The sequence below is a fragment of the Globicephala melas genome, chromosome 15 (genome assembly GCF_963455315.2).
Source record: "Globicephala melas chromosome 15, mGloMel1.2, whole genome shotgun sequence".
Classification (NCBI taxonomy): domain Eukaryota; kingdom Metazoa; phylum Chordata; class Mammalia; order Artiodactyla; family Delphinidae; genus Globicephala; species Globicephala melas.
The window spans coordinates 65,276,988-65,298,346 of record NC_083328.1 but is presented as its reverse complement, the minus strand read 5'-3'; the positions used below and the strand labels follow the sequence as shown (position 1 = coordinate 65,298,346).

Sequence of the window (21,359 nt, the reverse complement as noted above, 5' to 3'; positions counted from 1 at the left end):
TCAATCCTTAGGGGAACAGGGGTGGGACAAGAATGTGAATAAAGTTTTGGACAGAGAAAGATGAATCATAAACTCAGCAGGGGAACTCAGTTTCAGGGGACTCAGTTTCAATTGAATGGTTCCAAGTCTAGACTGATTCCAGGAGCGTGGGGATTTGGTCATTCATCTCATTCCCCACCAACGAAGCACTAATCAATGTTTGTTGATTAAATAGATGATGGAAGACAGTCTCTGCCTTCAGGGAACCCATGTTGAAACATCTGACATGCACGCAAAAAATAAATCAAACTCAAAGTGTGACATCACATTTTCGGGGTGCTAAATCCTTCTGTTCCTTAAAAACTACACCTGGGTCTGGCCTTGATGGCCTGAGCATTTTATCAATTAGTGAAAAGCAAGAAAATAGAAAACACTCGGCTATTTCAGGTGGAGAGGGAGTTTACAAGGGAAACTGACTCCAAAAACATCTGAGATGCTGGAAGAGCAAAGGGAGAAGGAGTGGTACCCAGAAATAGGGAAGCAGCTGCCACCCAGGATACTCAGGAGCCCAGGAGCCGGTCCCCGCCACCCAGCTGCTGGAGGCACTGTCACTCCAGCTCTGGAACCAACAGAGCTGCTGAATCTACAAATCCTGCCGAAGTCAGCCCTGGTAGGAGCCAGAGGCAGGCTGGCATCTCTCATCCTCCTGCCTTCTCCCCACTGGCAGATCCTCACCAGAAATAGCTAGCGAGGGGCTCTGGCAAATATATTTCCAGGCTTCCAGCCCCTGAAAAACAGAGATGGCGAGGCAAGTGCTTGGGGGCATGGAGTTGAGTAGCCGATACCTATGGCTGCTCCCTTTGTAAGAACACCCTTCCAATCATCTCCACCTAAGGAGCTCAGCTTTCAAAACCCTGCTCCAGGGAGACCTGCTCTGTGAAGCCTTCCTGGACTGCAGCCGACTGCTTCAAGCTCTGTTCCCCTTGGCATATGGTAGAGAGCCCTTTACAACGCTCAGGTTAGCCTGGCTTAGGACCAGCTGCTGATGTGCCTGGCCCATGCTCTGGAGCACCCCAGGAGCAGAGTCAGGGCACACCTCACACAAGGGGGTCACCAAGTGGACGCGGTACTGCCGACTCTAGCTCCCAGGCCTGACTGCCTCGCCTCCTAAAGAGAGACAGGGCTGCCCCGGCCAGGTCTGCCAATGCTGGACAGATTGGGGGGCCCCTCCTGACCACCCCCTAGGCCTGCCCCACCCCTGAGAGCTCACTAGCCAGGAACCCAGGAAGGAGGAAGGTTTTGCTGGTCACGTGGGCCCATTAGAGACAGGGGATAAGAGCCTGAGCTCCTTCTGCACAAACCAGAGGCAAGGGTTGAGTCTGGGGCCCTACACAACAGTGCTGGGCACAGCTCCGCGGCTGCTCAGAGCTACTGGGCCCACACCAAAAGCTCGGCTCATAGCCCAGGTGGCAGGGGCCTGGATTCTGGAGCCAAACAGACCTGGGATCAAATCCTGGCTCTGCCACGGGTTCACAATGTGGCTTCAGGCAGGTTCTCAACCTCTCTGTGCCTCTGCTTCCTCATCTGTCGAATGGGGATGATTTGGTGTCTACTTGCATGACTGGTGTGTAAGTTCAATATAACAGTGTCCATAAAATATTCAGCTGGCTCCTGGCACATTCTAACCATAACAGCCAACTTTCCTCCAGGTCAGCAACATTTATATGCACTGAGTTCTTCACTTCTGAAACAATCCTATCCAGTTTTTCCCCCCATTTTACAGCTGGTAAGGTGCAGAGTGGGGAGACTTGAACCCAGGCAGCCTGCCTTCCCCAGGGCATGGGCTAGCCTAGAGGAGGCCCGATTTCTACTGGAACCCTCCCTTCCCACCAAGTGCTAGGGTGCACGGGGCACAGGCCTCCAAAAAAGCCCCCGTGGAATGGAGGTCTGATCCGGTCTATCTTTCCACCCCCAAAAGTCCCTCTCCTTTCCAGCTGCTCTTGTTTACCTGGGATGCCTGCCAGCTCCACCCCTTGGCCTCAAGTCAAACCCAGAATAACAGAACTTTGACAGAGTCTAAGAGGAGAGGCTTAAGTGGGAGGGCCAGGTAGGGGCCTCCTAGAGGCACATGTGCCTTGGGGCCAGGACTAGGTCATCACATACACTTTCCCAGCCTCCCCACTTCCCTCCCGGACAGGCCTGAGAACACACACAGAGATGCACACCCACGAGACCGTGAAGCCCTGTGTCTTGTTTCAAGATGCAAAGTCCAAAGTGTTCCATTAAAAGCAGAAGGAATGACAAAAAAGGTGGTACATACAGCCTTGAGAACACAGGAACTCTAACAACCTGAAGTTGAGCAAGAGAGGCAGACATGAAAGACCACGATCCACATAATTCCACTCGGACAAAGTTCATGAACTCATCTGTGGTGTTAGAAGTTGGGGTCGTGTTTTCCATGGCAGGGGAAAGACTGGACAGAAGCACGAGGGGGCTTTTGGGGCACTGGGATGGCTTTGATTTTTTTCCATCTGGGTGCTAGGTAAACAAGTACATTCAGCCTGTGAAAATGTGTCAAGTTCAGAAAACATAGTACTTGAAGTTTCTAAAATTAAGTCCAAAGTGGGGTGGAGACTTGATCCACAGACCCTGGCCACTGGGAGTAACAAGTCTTCCATCAGCAGCCCCCAAGGTCTGAGAAAGCCAGAGCTAAAAGGCTCATAAACATAGTTACCATATGACCCAGCACTTCCATTCCTAGGTATAAACCCAAGAGAACTGAGAACATATAACCACACAAAAAGTTGTATGTAAATGTTCATAGCAGCATTATTGATAATAGCCAAAAAGTGGAAACAAACCAAATGTCCATTTGGTTTGGATAAATGGATAAATAAATGGATAACGAATGGATAAATAAATGAATTTATCCACGAATGGATAAATAAAATGTGGCATATCCATACAATGGAATATTATTTGGCAAGAAAAAGGAACCATGTACTTATACATGCTCCACCATAGATGGACCTTGAAAACATTATAATCAGTGAAAAGAAGCCCGTCACAAAAGACCACATTTGTATGAGTTCATTTATATGAAATGTCCGGAAGAGGCAAATGTATGGAGATTCAAAGTAGATTAGTGACTGTCTGGGGCTGGGGGGCTGGAGGGACTGGGAGGGGGTGACAGCTAAAAAGCATGGGGTTACTTTCTGGGGTAATGAAAATGTTCTAAAATTAATCGTAATGATAGATGCACAATTTTATACTAAAAGCCATTGAATCATACACTTTAAAAGGGTAAGTTGCAAGGTATATGTACTATATCTCAATAAAGCTGTTTAAAAATAAATAATGAACAGGGGGAAAAAGGAGAAGGCTGAGCCCCAGAATCTGACTTGATTCAGATTCAGGAGGTCTGCCTGGGTGTGCTGGTGACCTTGGGTAAAACTCTTCCCTTCTCTGGGCCTTAGTTGGCCCTGCTGCCACAGGGGAGAGGAGAGAGTAGCAGCAGAGGAGTGCTGAAACACCACTGATGTGGGCATCATATCCATGACCACATAGGCTCCTGGCCCAGCCTGTGGAGTCTGGGGGTCCCCCAGGGCTAGTAAACCCCTAATCGTTCATGAGATCTTTGCACTCTGGTCACAAGCGCAACGTTTCCTCAACAGCCTTTAAAAATGGGAGAAGAGATGCTTTTCCAAACATTGCTTTCAGCCACTGCTCCATGTCAAGGATACCAGAGGCGCAGTGGAAATCTCAGTTTCTCTCTAGGCCCTTAGTCAGTTCCCAACTCCACGTCAGCTCATTCCAAAGTCATCTGGAGTAAACATACAGAGAGACCAAGGAGAAATGCCAGCCAGACCTGGTGAGACAGGGATCCGCCTTCACTTGGTAAGTGAAGCCCATTTACAGATGGGGAAACAGGCACAGATGGGGCAGGGGCGGGTCCATGGTCCCAGATCCAAGGCTGAACCCAAGGACTTTCTCTTTCCACTTGTCTTGAACAAGCCTAAGAGCCTACTATGTGCTCAGCCTGAGGTGCTCTCCAGAAGGGATGAGAGAGGGCCTCCGACCAAGTGTGGGCAGCCCCTCCCCAGGAGTCCTGGGCCTGTGTCCCATCTCCCCTCTCTCTCTTGCTGTGTGACTCTGAGGAAGCCACTTTCCCTCTCCAGGCCTTTGTCGCACTGGAGCTCCCAATTACTGCCCTGTCACCCAACCCAGGGATGTGATTATGATGGGAACAGGCCTTATAAACTGTAAAGGGCTGTAGAGATGGAAGCCAACAGGAACTCCAGCCGTGAATGAGAAAGGCAAGATCAAGGCGAGCGACTGAGGCTCATTTATTTAACCAGTAGTAGCTATGGGGTCAGCAGAGGTGGCTGCTGCCTGAAGGGAAAGGATGAGGTGGCCTGGACCGGGGTGTGGCTGTCTTGGAGTCATCGGAATGGATTTGAGGTACACAGAGGAGATCCATTCATTCAACAACATCTTTTTTTGCCCCAGCTGTGGACCAGGTGCTGCATTAGGCCCTGGGGATACAGTGGTCACCACGGCAGGCCTGTCCTACAGAGTATTCAAGCAGATCACCAGTGTGAAGTGAGATGTGTCAGAAAAAAAGACTAAGGCTCAGGATAATGGGGCCGTCAGCACAATCGTAAGAGCAAGGGTGCCACGCACCCTTTTAAATGCATCACATGCATGAACTTGCTGGGTCCTCATAACACCCTGTGAGGCGGGAGCTAGTATTACCCTCTCCACTCTGTGGGCGAGGAAACTGAGGCCCAGAGGGGTTACGTGACACGTCCAAGATCACACAGCTAGAAAACAAGGAAGCTAGGATGCCAACCAGGCAGGCTGGGTTCACAGCAACTGCTCCTAACCTCCTGCTCTGTTGTCATCTGTCTTGTGATGTGGACTTACAAAACAAGAGGGTCTTCGACAAGGAGGTCAGGGAAAGCCTTCTGAGAAGGTGATGTGGAAGCTGAAACCCTAGGGAGGAGGAGCCAGCCCAGGGAAGGGTTGGGGGCAGGTTCGGGGTGGGGGAGGTGGGGGCAGAGGCCATTTCCCAGAAAGCTGATGCTCTAGGTTCTGGGACCCTCACTTGTGTGGGGCCTTGTTCACACAAAGATCACAGGCAGCTGTGGAGTACTGCAGGCAGGGAGGGGAGCCAGATTGCTATCAGGAAGCATTTCAATGTAAGCATTTCTGGGAAATAGCTTGAAAAATGCCCAGAAGAAGGGAATCTGAAACTAGCAACTCTCCAGCAATTTATTATGATTTCTTTTCACATTCTTCATAAATAATCACTTTTGTACTCAATTTTATATTTGTAATTTTATCTTATATTCTTTTTATTAAAGGTGGTCCCCCCGCCCCAAATTAAAACTAAATTCATGATGTGATAACACAGCCTTCTCACCAGAATGGTTAAAATGCAAAGCAAAAGAAAAAAAAAATTCGAATTGTTGGTGAAAATATGGAACAATAAGAACTTTCCTATGTGACTGTGAGGGGAATGTAAATAGTTATGACCAGTTTGGAAAACTATTTGCCATATCTTCTAAATGTACAATCATTTATCTTTATGAGGCAGCAATTCCACTCATGGATGTTTACCCAACAGAAATGAGCCCATATATTTTCTGAAAGACATGTGCAAGAATGTTCCTAGCAGTCTTTTTTTTTTTCTTCATAATACCCCAAAGCTGAAAACAGCCTAAAAGTCCTACACTAGCAGAACAGATATATAAATTGGTATAGTCATTCAAAGTGACACTACAAGAAAGAATGAGAAAAAAATAAATGACACCTACATGCAACAACTTAGTTGAATCTCACAAGCATGTTAAGGAAAGATGCCAGATGCACGGTACACTGAATGATTTTATTCATGTGAAGTTCAACCCCAGGCAAACTCATCTATGATGTGAGAAGTCAGACAGTGGTTGCCTTTAGGGAATGGTTAGTAACTGGAAAGGGGCATCAGGGAGGCATCTGGGGTGTTGATGCTGGGCTGATTGTTGAGCTGGGGGCCGGTTTACATGGGTGTGTTCAATTTGGGGGAATTCATCCAGCCATATGCTTATGACGTATGTTTTTCTATATGCATGTTGTACTTTAATGAATGCTTCCCTCTCCAATGGTATAAGCTTCAAGCCCCTTGAAACCTTGACTTGACCTTGAGACCAGAGAAGGGTTTGGTATTACCATGCAGTGGTTCCCACTGGACGGTTGTGAGCAGGAGGTGATATGATCTCCCTGATGCTTTAGGAAGCTCCCTCCAGCCACCCCAGGGAGGGAGTGATAATGCCAGGGTAGCAGAGGGGAGGCTTGGGAGGGGCTGCAGAGATGCCCAGTGAGGGAGGAAGGGCAGAGAATTCTTCCTGGGCGGGACCTCAAAGGCAAGACAGGGGCGGAGGAGGTGGAGGTGGCTGGGGAGGATATTTTGGGCAAAGACAGGGAGACTGAAATAGAACAGGGGCAGCCAGTGTGGGGGGCTGAGGAGGAGAGGGAGGGCTGGTCTTGATCATTCCAGAATGAGCTTCCTTGCCCCCTGCCCGGCCAGGCTCAAGCTCCAGCCCTGCCCAAGCCTGGTACACCCAGCTCCACATGGAAGCCAACTCTCTGTCAGCCAACTCCCCCTTCATTCCTTCCCAGGCCTGGTCAGCTCTGCTCATGGAAACTCTGAGCGGCCCACAGCCAGCTCTTGGCAGTCACCCAGATGCTCACAGCGCTGCCAATTTGTCTCTCCTCAGTCATGACTGGTTTTTTTTCCCCTCTTCCCTGTTTTATTGACTCAAACCTTCGTGATGGTGTCCTTGGGGCAGATCTGAAGCTCGATGATGTTGTATCTTGTATCATTGAGGCACCTGGTGGTCCTGGTGAAGTGGGTAGTACTAACCCATTTCACAGATGAGGAAAGTGAGGTCTGACGAGGTGAAGTGACTTGGGGCCAAGATCACCCACTCAATCAGGGGCAGAGCTAGATTTTAACAATAAAAGAACAATAACAGTTGCTGTGTATTGGCACTGAGGGGAGCCAGATGCTGTGCCGAGCACTGTGCAGGCATTTGCCCATTCGGTCCCCGCAATGACCCAGGGGAAGAAGCTGCAATTATTATTATCACCCCTTAACAAAAAGCCTTAAGTACATGTGCAGAAAAGTCCACAAATCATAAACTGGACCCAGCCATGAAACCAGCATCCAGGTTAAAAAATAGAACAATTGACACACCACTAAAAGCACAAGTGATAAAAGAGAAGATTGATAAATTGGACTTTATAAACATTTAAAACTTTTGTTTCAAAGGATACCATCCAGAAGTGAAAAGGCAACACACAGGATGGGGAAGATATTTGAAATCATCTATCTGATAAGAGTCTAGTACCCAGAATATATAGAGAACTCTTACAACTCATTAATAAAAAGTCAAATAACCACATTTTAAAATAGGGAAAGGACTTGGAGACATTTCTCCAAAAAAGATATACAGATGCTAATAAACAAATGAAAAGATGTTCAACATTATTAGACATTAAGAAATGAAGGTTAAAACCAAAAAGAGATGCCACTTCAGAGCAACCAGATGGCTATAATCAGTAAACAGATAATAAGTGTGGGCGAGGATGTGGAGAAGTTGGCACACTCATACACTGCTGCTGGAAACATAAAATGGTGCAGCTGCTTTGGAAAGCTGTTTGATGGTTCCTCAAAAGGTTAAACATAGAGTTACCATTTCATTCAATTCCATTCCTAGTGGAATTAAAGAAAAAAACCATATGTCCACCCAAAAAGCTGAACATGAATACTCATAGCAGCATTATTCATAGTAGCTTAAAAGTAGAAACAACCCCCGCACCCCCCCACACAAAGTAGAAACAACCTAAATGTCCACCAACTCATGAGTGGGTAAATAAAATGTGGTATATCCATACAATGGAATATTATCCAGCAGTAAAAAGGAATAGAGTACTGATACATGCTACAACATGATGAAACCTGAAAACACTATCTTAAATGAAAAGACCACATATTCTATGATTCCATTCTATATGACACGTCCAGAATAGACAAATAGACAGAAAATAGATGAGTGGTTGCCTAGAGTCACGGGATGGGGAAGGGTGGGGTCAAGAGGATAGGGAGTGACTGCTAATATTTTCTTCTGGGGATGATGAAAATTGTTATAAAATTATATTATGATGTTGGTTGCACAACTCAAATATACTTAGAACTACTGAATTGTACACTTTAAATAGATGAACTTTATGGTATGTAAATTATATCTCAATAAATTATATCTCAATAATTATGTCTTTTTAAAAATAAAAAGATACTCCATGCCTTTTTTCATGCAATACCTGGATTGCCCCTACCTTCTCCTTGCTATCTGAATGCCCTCAAAATAGCTGACTGCTAAGGCCCAACTCAAATGTCATTACAAAGATTTCCTTGATCCATTCCCATCAGAAGTAATCTCTTTCTCCTCTGAATTGCCACAACTTACATCATTCACTCAGAGATAATTTACAAGGCACCCATCATGTGTCTGGCACTTATTACATTTCACATGATTATTTAAGTCCTCATTTCATCTCTGCTACTACACTGTAACCTTTTGGAGGGAGGAGATTGTATCTTGTTCCCTTCTGTGTACTCGGAACCCGCCAAGTGACTGGCACACAAAAGGCATTCAAGAAAGGTATACAGATTTCATTCTACATTTCCTTTCTCTCATATCAGCTTCCTCCCAGGACACAGCTTCTCAATGGCAGGTTCCAGGCCTGATGCATCATTGTATCCCCCATAGAAACTGCCTAGCACTTAGTAGGTTTTTTTTGTTGAGTAAACACAAAATGATTAAATGATGAATGTGGCTTTAATTTCCATCGTAACTGTCGGCCAAAGTTTTTGAAAGGAGGTGAGACTTACATCCAGGTGTGGAGGATGGGTAGGGACAAGTGAGGATTTGCAATCCAGATAGGGAACAGCAAGAAGGAAGGAGTATGATCTTGCAAATATCTGCATGGTACAGGAAAGCATAAATGGTGCCTAGAACAATTAAAAGAGAACCAAACAGAACTTCTAGAAATGAAAACTATTAATAACTGAAACTTAATACTCAATAATTGAGCTTGATAGCAGATCAGACAGAACTGAAGAGAGAATTAGAGAAGCAGAAGATAAATGATCCAGAATATACCACAGAGAAATAGACAGATGTAAAACATGAAAGAGAATTGGGAAGGCATTGAAGACAGGGCGAGAAAGTCTAAAATATGTTTATTAAGAGTTTCAGAAGGATGTAAGAGAGAAGAGGCAGACACAATAATTGAAGAGATAATGACTGAGAACTTTCCAAAACTGATGAGAGCTAATAATCCACAAATTCAAGAATCCCAACAAACCCCCAGCTAAATAATAAGAATAAATCCATGTCTAAATACATGATAGAAAAGCTGAAGAACATTAAAGACAAAGAGTAGAATCTAAGGAGCATCTAGAGAATACAATAAATTACCTTCAAAAGAATGACAGGTGATGCTGACTTCTAAATAGCAACGATGGAAGCCAGGTAATGGTGAAATGCTATCTTTGATGGGCCAAAAGAAAATAGCTACCCAAATAAAATTCTATACCCACCAAAATGTACTTCAAGAACAAAGTTTAAATAAAGACATTTTCAGACAAACAAAATCAGAACTTTCTGCTCATAGAACCTCATTAAATTCTAAAGGATATACTCTGTGTAAAAGGAATATTAACCCTGAATGGAAGGCTTGAGATAAAAGTAGAAATGAAGAGCAAAGAAACTGATAAATACATCTGCAGGTCTATCTGAACATTAACTATATATAAACAATAATATTAATGTCCAGTAGAATTTCTTTCTCTCTTTAGTATTTGATAGAATTATAATACATGAAAACTACGGCATATATGTCAAAGTAGCATTGCAGTGGCTGGGAAAAGATAAAAGGTATTGATTATATAAATTTAAATATTCATGTTGTAATTTCAAGGACAACATTTAAAAAACAGAAAAGATGTATAATCTCCAAGCTGGTCGAGAAGGGAAATAGAATTAAAAAATAATCAATTCAGAATAGCCAAAAAGAATAGAAAAATAACATAGGAAGGGTGAGATGAAAAGAAAACACAAAATAAGCGAGTGGATTTACACCCATATACATCAATAATTATATTAAATATCAAAAGACTAAATGCTTCAGTTAAAATATAAAGATCGTTGTATAGCTTGGATTTGAAAAATACAACTATACGTGGTTTACAAGCAGCATACAGGAAACATAAGGATATATAAAGATTGAAAGTAAAAGGATGTAATAAAGTATAGCTTACAAAAGAATGGTGGTGTGACTATATTAACATAAAATAAGAGACTTTATCATTAAAAGTATTACTAGAGATAAGAAGGCTGCTGTATAATGGTAAATGTTTTAATTTATAAGAATATATAACTACCTTAATTTTATATACACCTAATGACATAGTTTCAAAACAAAAATTAATAGAATGATAATTCAATACATCTCTCTCAGTATTTGACAGAACATGGAGACAAGTCAGTATGGATATAAAAGATGTATTTATCAGATAGGGATAGGTTATGCCTCAGTAACAAAAAACTCCGAAGTCTCAGTGGCTTGGTTCAACAAAGGTTTATTTGTCAGTCACACAAAGTCCAGTGAAGTCAGGCAATTCTCAGGACAGTTCTCCTCCAAGGAGTGACCCAGAGATCCAGTCTGCTCTCATCACATGCCTCTGCCATCTCACTCTGTAGTTCCCACAGATGCTTCTAAAGAAGAGAAAGTGTGGAGGAAGCACACTGGCTCTTAATTGCCTTGGCTCAGAAGTTACACATATCATTTTCATTCACATCTCTTTAGCTAGAACTGGTCACACACTCTCTCCCATTTCTAAGTATACTGAGAAGTGCAGTCTGCCTATGTCTCCAGAAAAGAGAGGAAACCCAGGCCGGAGTGGGAACCTATAGTCTCTACTCAGAGGATTTGAACAAAACAGTGAAAAAACTTGACCTAACAGACATACATAGATAACTCTGTGTCCAACACCTTATTTTCAGACACATAAAACAATTTACAAAATTTGACTATAACCTGGGCTATAAAGCCAGTCTCACCAAATTTCAAAGAACCAAAATCATATGGAGCATATTAGCTAACCAGCTATTTCTTATAACTAAGGTATAAATCAATAATAAGAGATAATTAGAAATTTCCATATGCTAGGAAAATTTTAAATACACTTCTAAATAACCTATGGGTTAAAGAAGAACTGATAAAGGAAGCTAAAAAATATTTTGAATGAACTGATAGCAAATTAATTCATATAAAGATTTGTGAGTGTAGGTAAATCAGTACATAGAGGGAAATTTATAGTCTTAGATACATATGTCAGAGAAGAAAAGAAGCTGAAAATTGATAAAATAAACATCGACTCCAAGAAGTTGTAAAAAGAATGTCAAGGCATGGGACTTCCCTGGTAGTGCAATGGTTGGGAATCTGCCTGCCAATGCAGGGGACACGGGTTCGATCCCTGGTCTGGGAAGATCCCACGTGCCACAGAGCAACTAAGCCCATGCACCACAACTCCTAAGCCTGTGCTCTAGAGCCCACGAGGCACAACTACTAAAGCCCCCACAGCTAGAGCCCGTGCTCCACAATGGGCAAAGCCACCATAATGAGAAGCCCGCGAGCTGCAATGAAGAGTAGCCCCCCAATTGCTCCAACTAGAGAAAAGCCTGCGCGCAGCAATTAAGACAGAACGCAGTCAAAAAAAAGGAATGTCAAGACAAATTCAATAAATGTAGGAAGAAGTAAATAATAAAGGCATGAACAGAAAATAATAAAATAAGAAAGCAAAGATTAAAACAGAGCCAAAAGACAGTTCTTTGAAAAGGTAGTAAAATTGATAGACCCCTGAAGGAAACTGGTCTAGAGAAAAACAGAACTGGCACCAAGAAAACAATATTAGGAATAAAAAGTGGGACATCACTACAGAGGCTGCCAGCATTAAAGAAAAATGAGGGTATTCTGAACAACTTTGAGTCAATACATTTGAAAGTTTAAATGAAACGGACAACCTGGAAAGGTGTAATATACCAATTTTGACTCAAGACAAAATAGAAAACCTAGAGAGTCCTCTAATAATTAAGAACACTGAAAATCCCTTTCATTAAGAAAACTTTAAGTCTAGATGGTTTCACTGGCCAGTTCTATCCAACATTCAAAGAAGAAACAATTTTAGCTTCTAGAGAACAGAGAAACAGTAAATAATCCCCAATTCATTTATGAGAGTAACATAACCTGCCTACCAAAACAGCAAAAGGATACAGCAAGAAAAGAAAGTTACAGGCCAACTTTACTCATAAATATAAATGAAAACTCCTTAATAAAGTGTTAGCCACATAAATCACTATATAAAAGGATACCACAAAAGTGGGCTAATCCCAGGAACACAAGGTTGATTTAACAATAGAAAATCTATTCATACAATTCAGCACATAAACTGATTAAAGGACAAAAACTACACGCAGAGAACCATTTGGTAAAAAATTTATATTTAGTCATGATTTTAAAACTAAAAAAAATGATAATCTACAACATTATGAACAGAAGGGAATTACCATAACTTGATAAAGATTATGTCTGTGGCTACCATAATTAATGGTAAAATATTGCAAGCTTTTCCTTTTGAGATCAGGACGTCAAGGATGCCCACTGCACCCATTTTATTCAACATTTTACTGGCAGTCTTATCCAGTGCAGTGAGGCGAGAAAAAGAAATAAAAGATGTAAGAGTTGGAAAAGAAATAAAAGTCATCTTTCAAAGGTGCTATAATTAGTATATATAGAGAAACCCCAAATGATCTACAACTATGTTATCTAAATTAACAAGAAAATTTAGCATTTTTATTGGATTCAAAATAAACATATTAAAAATATGTTTCCATATAATCACCCACTGAATTATTGAAAGAAGCTACTGGGGGGAAGATCTGCACTTGGGGGACAAGAAGGTCTTCTGAACGTTCAGAGATAAACCTGTCGGAACAGGCTACCCTGTGTGTGAGTGAGCTTCCCGTCACTGGAAGGGTTCAAGCAGGGACAGGATGGCCTGTGTCCAGGGGTGTTGGAGAAAGAAACTGGGCTCAGAGTGAGAGGCTGGTTCTCCCCAGGCTGGACCTCAGCTCTTCTCACACTTGTCCCTGGGAGGCAGCCTCTCTCCTTTCTTCTGGTTCCTCTCAGAATCAACTTAATCCTTCGGTAAAGTGGGTAAAATAAACCAGGATTTATGGCTCCAGAACATGTTGTAGCAATCCCTAATCTTATCGCTGTCCACTTCCTTCTCCTAGGCTTTCCTTTCAGAGAAAACCCACAACGGCATTTCTCTTGCCCTGTCTCCTGCCCCCGCCCCCGGCCCCACCAGACTTATCTACCAAGTTCAAGTTCTGTGGCAAACGGAACAGCTCCCTCGATGGCTGTAGGTGCCGGCCTAGGGGCTTCTCCACAAGCACAAACTTGAGTGGGTTCACCCTGTTCAAAGCCTTCAAAGTCTCCCCGCTGCCTAGAGTCATGGTTTTTTTCCAACAACAGACCCCTTTGATAAAGGCAAATCTTTCCTTGCAAATAGCACCCCACTGAGTATTTACTCGGTTCCCAGCACCGTGCTAAGGCTTTACGGGCTTGATTCATGGAATCCCCCATGAGTCCCCATGAGGTAGGACCTATTATTAGCTCCCCAGGTCACTAAGTGGGGACTTGGGACTGGGACTTTCTCAGTTCAGGCCACACACTCTGAAACACCATGCCATCTGGTTTGGTTTGGTTTGGTTTTTGTAACTGTTTTTCCAGTGAAATTTAACATAGTCCCTTAAAGGCACAACACAAAGGCACAACACGGAACAGTGCAGCTGCTTTCACTGGAGCAGGGATGGAGGGCCTGGACTTCTCAGCTTTGCCACCTTATCCCCCAAAGCAGCTCCCCCATACCACCCAGCCACCATCCATAATCCTCACCAGAGAGGCCCAGGAGGTAGAGCACATAAGCATGCAGACCTGGGTCAGTCCTGTGCTCTCTAGCTACCTGACCTTGAGCCTTGGTTTTCTCACCTGCAAAATGGGGCTAATAGGCCTTCCTACTTTCGTAGGGTTATTGTGAGGATTAAACGAGATGGTGAATGTAAGGGTTCATCATCCAGAAGGTGCTGCATACATGTTGTCTGCGATTATTGGTGGTCTCTGTGGATTGGGGTAGCCCCTCGGCACCTCCCTCTGGACTCTCAACATGGCAAACCGGGGGCCGTGAGCTCTGGAAGATGCCGCAACCCAGGTTCACGTCACCTGTTGAAAATTCATCCTCTGGTCATAGCACTTTGCCGGGCCCACTGTGCCTTTACCTGATTGGTCGCTGTCTGTCTCCCCCCAAGACTCTAAGTGCCATGAGGACAGGGATTGTTTCTGGTTTTGCTAGCTGCATCCATAGTGCCTATCACCAGGGGGTGCTTAAGAAACACCTGTTGAATTAAAAAAAAATTAAAGTCCTTGGGAAGATGATAAAACTGTAACTCTGAAACATAATTTGTTAGAATCACAGAACTCCAGGGCTCAAAGGGGGCTCAGAAACCAGCCAGACAATTTCCTCAGAGGAAACTGAAACACAGGGACAGAGAAGGACTTCCCGGGATGCAGAGTGAGTGAGAACAGGACAAGAAGCCAGGCCTCTGTGTGACCCCCTCACCTGCCATTTCCCATCTGTCATAAGCCCCACTTACCTTCACCATTGGCACTTGACGAATGCTAACTGATCACCTCCATCAGCCCTAAGATCTTGGCACAAAAACTCCAGAAGCTGCTGGCAAAGCCTCCTTTCCGGTAAATTCTTTTCTTAGCTCTGGAACTACTGGTTCCAAAGATGCACAACCGGTTCTGAAAATAGCCATTTCACCCCAAATTAAGAACAAGCCCTGTTTTTGAGGATTCTCAATTTGGGGTTCCTCTCAGGCAGAGTTCTAGACCATCTGAGTTGGCAGGGACCTGAGATATTTTGGGCCAATTCCATAAGGGGAAACCGAGGCCAGAGAAGGACAGAGACTTTCCCAAGGTCACACAGGGAATCAGTGACAGGGCTGGGACGAGAACCTGGGCTCTCCACTCTCTGGCCAGTGCTCCTGTCTCTACAGCAGGCTGTAAGTAGTCGGACTGGATTAACTTGAAGGTACTTGCAGGCTCTGATCTGAGGCTAATAGAGTCTTCTTTGAACAGGGGTGTGGTCTTCTTCAGACTGTGGTCAGCTGTGCAAACTCCTGTCACAGGTCCTCAGCACAGAGTAACTTTCTACGTGCAAAAATGACAATATGGCATTCCAAAACAAATTGGCATTCCAAGGACAAACTGATATTCCAAAAAAAACAAAATTCCAAACTGGTATTCAAATTAGTTGCCAACATTAAAAAACTATTTTTACATGCAAATCCAGGATTCCACATTCTCTTAGAAAAATCAGACAATCTGGTAATACTGATCTTCCCTTCCGGCGTGCGACACTTGGCTGAACTACACAGCGGTTGTCACACATTTGCCTGTCCACAGCTGGCCAAATTGCCTCCTTCCTATTGCCTCCCCAGGTCCTGAAGGCATCTGAGTTTGCAGCCCCTGTTCTATTGAGATTTGCGAATCCCCTCTGTAACTATTCCCCAGATAAGGGGTCACGTAGGCACTGTTTGTTGCCTCCAGGGAGTTTGCTTCCAGTCTGTTCCATGGTTGGCCACGTAGATGGTGGTGGGGAGAGAGAGCTTGATTTGAACCATGGCCGATCTGAATTCATGTATAACAGGTCATGCTGTAATGTACTTCCAAAGCCTAATGAACTTTAATTACCTCAGAACCAGGACTGAACATGCTTGTTTTGGTTGAGGCAGATAAGAAGGCCCCTCTTGGAAATGACTTCATAGACTGTCAAGCCATTGAAATGAAATCCAGATGCCATTGCATTCTGGGCAAACTAGGGGTCAAGTCTGGATGGCCCTTTGGAAGTTTTGAAGGCAACCAGTGCCGATATCAAGAGGGTCTGGAGGTCTGTCTTCAGGTTCTTGAGCAATGACAGCACTCAGATAAATAATGCCTTTCTATGACCTTGCCAGGGGCTGTCACCACCAACCCGTGTTTCATAATCCATGGAGGTGGGGGAGGTTTAGAGTAAAGACAGGCCGCTGAGCAATCCATCAGGAGGTGGCCCAGGAAATCTGGGCAGACACTCTTAGAGAGTTCTTGGCAAGCTTCAAATTTTGGAACTTTAAAAGCAATGGCTTCGTTCCTACCACACGTATCAGCAGTCAAATCTCAAAGCCAACAGAAATATTAGAGTCCAGGAGTATTCGATATGGGAGAGCCCTTGTATGTTTCATCTCGTCTAACTCTCTACCTTAATTGAGAAGTACCCTACAGCACCCCGGACAAGAAGGGTCAGCCAGCCTTGGTGGGGCAATGTCTTCCTGATAGTGGGTCAGAAGCTGTCCCCACTGAAACGTCCAACTCCTGTCCCCACTTTTATCCTCAAAATAAGAACCATTTTTATGCCTGCCTTTATCTATGTACATTGAGCACCACCATACTTGCCCTCTCATCTGCAGGCTAAACTGTTCCAAGTCATCCTTCCTGGGAGGCCTTGATTTTGAGGCCTAGCTACTGTCCTGCAATTGGCCAGTGCCCCTTTTCAGCATCTTTTCACAACAGCTGTGACTTTAAAAGGACACAGTTCTTGCTCTATGGCCTCCAGAGAAGAACGGCTGAGTCCAGCTGTACCACATCCCAGGCTCACATGCCCAGTTTGCACTGATTGTTCCATAACAGTAAACAGCTTTTATTTATTTAACAAACACTCATGTAGCTCAGCTTACTTTAGCAATATTCATTAAATCCCCATAACCCTCGGAGTTACAAGTCTATTATTGTCATCCCTGGTGTACAGATGATGAAACCAAGACACAGGGGAGTAAAGTCACTCGGCCAAAGTACCAGTTAAGTGGGGAGGCTGGGGGGCTTCCCTGGTGGCGCAGTGGCTAAGAATCCACCTGCCAATGCAGGCGACACGGGTTCGAGCCCTGATCTAGGAAGATCCCACATGCCGAGGAGCAACTAAGCCGGTGCACGCCACAACTACTGAGCCTGTGCTCTAGAGCCCACGACCCACAACTACAGAGCCCGCACGCCTCAAGCCCGTGCTCCACAACGAGAAGCCACCGCAATGAGAAGCCTGCGCACCGCAACGAAGAGTGGCCCCCACTCGCTGCAACTAGAGAAAGCCCTCGCGCAGCAATGAAGACCCAACGCAGCCATAAATAAAATAAAATAGAATACAATTTAAAAAGTGGGGAGACTGGGACTCAAACTCAGATCATTGGAGTCTGGAGCTGGTGCCCGTAACCTCCCTGTGCTGCCTCTCTGTGCAGTTGTTCATGTTAAGCACAGCGATGAAGATCTCTAGGGAGATCTGGAAATACTTTGTCTCCTGGGTAAGTCAGCCTCAACCTGAGATGTGAAGTGACTTGCCTTAAGTCACTCCATTCTGCAGTGATGGAGTTGGGACTTCACCTGGGTTCCAAGTTCAGGGCTCTTTGCTCTAGCCTAGAGCATGCCGAGTGGACTCATCAGATTTAATTGAAGGGGAATCCTCCAGGGGAGCAACATCACAAAGATCCTACCCAGGGAAGTGAAATGCATTCTAACCTGGCTTTGAGCCCACATGCATATCTAACAGTCCACAATTACCCAGTGGGTTCCTGGTCCAGGGAGACAAAAACTAATTAACCTAAGCATCTGATATTTTGAAAGTGCACGTTAGGAAATACATGGAGACCTCATTAATTCATACCCCAATAATTCAGCAGTCATCATGGTCTCTTGTTGGGCTGAAGTACATATTACATTAACCCAGAGATGGGCAGACTTCTGTAAAGGGTCAGATAGTAAATATGTTGGGAAATGTGGTCATACACAGCCTGTTGACTCCTGCACAGCTGCATGAACGTGTTCCTGGGGCCTGAAACATTTCCTAACAGGAAGGTAAGGAGCCCTCACAGCTAGTGCTGGGCATATCACCTTGTTTGCAAATATCTTTCCCCTGCTAACAGGTTTGATGTATATGTCTTTGTTCTGCTTAAGTGGCATCTGGCCAACCCCACTGCTTATATCTGTTCCTGGGGAGAGGGAACAGGGTCCTCCTCCTGCAGCACAATGAGGGGCACATGCAGACCATCTTCCTGTGTCAGCTGCAGGACAGTACCCGCTGACCATGGGGAACCAGTGCTATTAAAGCAGGTCTCGCTTTCTTCTGTGAGTAAAGCATCATTCCATCTAGTGCCTATGTGAGCTGTGTCTTACTTGGTGACTCCGACACCTGAAACCATGCACCTTAAATTTCTTACTATCTCTGCCTTTTAATTGAGGTATTTAGACATTTAATGTGATTATTGATATGATCAGATTTTAGCATATCACCTTGCTATTTGTTTTCTACATGTCTCATCTATTCTTTGCTTCATTTTTTCCTTTTTCTGCCTTCTTCTGGAATATTTGAAAATAATTTTTATGATTTCATTGCATCTCCTCTGTTCACTTATTAGCTACAGCTGTTTGTTATTTTCATGGTTGTTTTAGACTTTTTAGTGTATATTTTTACCTTATCACATTCTACTCTCAAGTGACATTATAACACATCACGAATACTATAAGATCCTTATAATAATACTTCCATTTCTCCCCCTTCTGACTTTATGCTTTTGTTGTCATATATTTTGCTTTCTTGTATGTTATAAAACTCGAAGTACATTATTATTTTTGTTTAAACAATTATCTTTCTTTTAAGATTTTCTTTTTGATGTGTAATATTTTTAAAGACTATTGAAATTGTTACAATATTGCTTCTGTTTTATGTTTTGGTTTTTTGGCCACAAGGCATGTGGGATCTTAGCTCCCTGACCAGGGATTGAACCCACACCCATGCATTGGAAGGCGAACTCTTAACCACTTGACCACCAGGGAAGTCCCTCGATTATCTTTTAAAGACATTTAAATTATAAGAAAAAAAATTATATACTTCCCCATGGAGTTATTTTCAGTGCTCTCCATTCCTTTGTGTAGATCCAGATTTCTATCTTGGTATCATTCTTCTTCAGATACCATTTCTTATTGTTCAGGTCTACTGGTGATGAATTATTTCAGCTTTTGTTGCTTTGAAAACATTTTTCTTTCATTTCCATTTTTTTCTCTCTTTTTAAAAATTAAAGTAAAATTGACTTACAATATTAAATTAGTTTCAGGGATCAAAACAATATTAAATTAGTTTCAGGGGTACAATATAGTGATTCAATATTTTTATACATTACAAAGTGATCACGAGAAGTCTAGTTAACATCTGTCACCATACAAAGTTATTCCAATATTATATTCCCCATGCTAAACATTACATCCCATGACTTATTTTATAATTGGAAGTTTATACCTCTTAATCTCCCTCACCTATTTCATTCCACACTATCCCCTCTGGCAACCACCAGTTTGACCTCTGTATCTATGAGTCTGTTTCTGTTTTGTTTGTTCAGTTTGTTTTTTAGATTCCACGTATAGTGAAATCATATGGTATTTGTCTTTCTCTGACTTATTTCACTTAGCATAATACCCTCTAGGTCCACCCATGTTGTCACAAATGGCAAGATTTCATTCGTTTTTATAGCTGAGTAATATTCCATTGTGTATATATACACCACATCTTCTTTATCCATTCATCTGTTGATGGGCATTTCGGTTGCTTCCATATCTTGGCTATTGTAAATAATGCTGCAATGAACATAGGGGCACATGTTTCTTTTAGAATTAGTGTTTTTGTTTTCTTCACAAAAATACCCAGAAGTGGAACTGCTGGATCATATGGCAGTTCTATTTTTAATTTTTTAAAGACTCTCCATACTGTTTTCCACAGCAGCTGTACCAATTTACATCCCCACCAACAGTGCACGAGGGTTCCCTTTTTCTCCACATCCTCACCAGTACTTGTTATTTCTTGTATTTTTGCTGATAGCCATTCTGACAGGTATGAGGTAACATCTCATCGTGGTTTGATTTGCATTTTCCTGATGATTAGTGATGTTGAGCATCTTTTCATGTGTCTGTTGGCCACCTGTCTTTGGAAAAAAAGATCTATTCAGGTTCTCTGCTCTTTATTTTCCTCTGCCCATTTAAAAAAAAAATAGGGTTTTTTTTTTGATGAGTTATATATTTTGGGTATTAACCTCTTTTTGCCAAATTGTTCACACACACCTTCTCCCACTCAGGTTTTTGAAAAATTTCCTGATTTAACAATCCATTGCTTGTTTAGTAGCATATTGTTTAGCCTCCATGTGTTTGTGTTTTATGTAGTTTCTTTTTTCCTTGTATTTTATTTCTCATCTCATACCATCATGGTCAACAAAGATGCTTGATATGATTTCAATCTTCTTAAATTTATTGAGACTTGTTTTGTGGTCCAGGACGTGATCTATCCTGAAGAATGTTCTATGTGCACTTGAAAAGAATGTGTACTTTGCTGCTTCTGGATAAAATGTTCTATAAGATATCTACTAAATTAATCTGGTCTAATGTGTTGGTCAAGGCCAGTGTTTTCTTACTGATTTTCTATCTGGGTGATCTGTCCATTGATGTAAGTGGGGTGTTAAAAGTCCCCTACTATTATTGTGTTACTATAAATTTCTCCCTTTATAGTCATTATTTGCCATATGTATTTAGGTGCTCCTCTGTTGGGTGAATATATATTTTAAATTGTTATATCCTTTTGTTGGATTGATCCCTTTATCATTATGTAATGTCCTTCCTTGTCTCTTGTTACAGTCTTTGTTTTGAAGTCTATTTTATCTAATCATTGCTACCCCAGCTTTCTTTTAGTTTCCATTTGAATGGAATTCATTTTACCATCCCCTCACTTTCAGTCTGTGTGTGTCTTTAGATCTAAAGTGAGTCTTTGTAGGCAGCATATACATGGGTCTTGTTTTTTTATCCATTCAGCCACTCTGTCTTTCATGGAGCATTTAGTCCATTTACATTTAAAGTAATGTACTTATTACCATTTTGTTTGTTTTACGGTTGTTTTTGTAGTTCCTTTTTTCTTCTTTTGTTGTCTTCCCTTGTGATTTGATGACTATCTTTAGTGTTGTGTTTGAATTCCTTTCTCTTTTTTTGGTGTGTGTATTATAGATTTTTGGTTTGTGGTTACCATGAGACTCATATATAACTATGTAAATATGATTATTTTAAGTTGATGATCTCTTAAGTTCAAC

The 21,359-nt window shown here is 42.9% G+C and overlaps 1 protein-coding gene across 3 annotated transcripts in view; it reads right to left on the bottom strand.

The window, feature by feature from the left end:
- Positions 1 to 10,662: 10,662 nt before the first annotated feature.
- The window catches only part of RPRD1B (regulation of nuclear pre-mRNA domain containing 1B), a 77,072-nt gene continuing 66,375 nt past the window's right edge, over positions 10,663 to 21,359 (bottom strand). Inside the window, exons 8-9 of one of the 3 annotated variants that reach the window (XR_009559186.1) lie at positions 14,430 to 20,206; positions 10,663 to 10,805 (exon numbers count right to left, since the gene is read on the bottom strand). The gene's annotated coding sequence lies outside the window, so the exon portion shown is untranslated. The other 2 variants (XM_030830615.2, XM_030830616.2) reach the window with 2 other exon arrangements.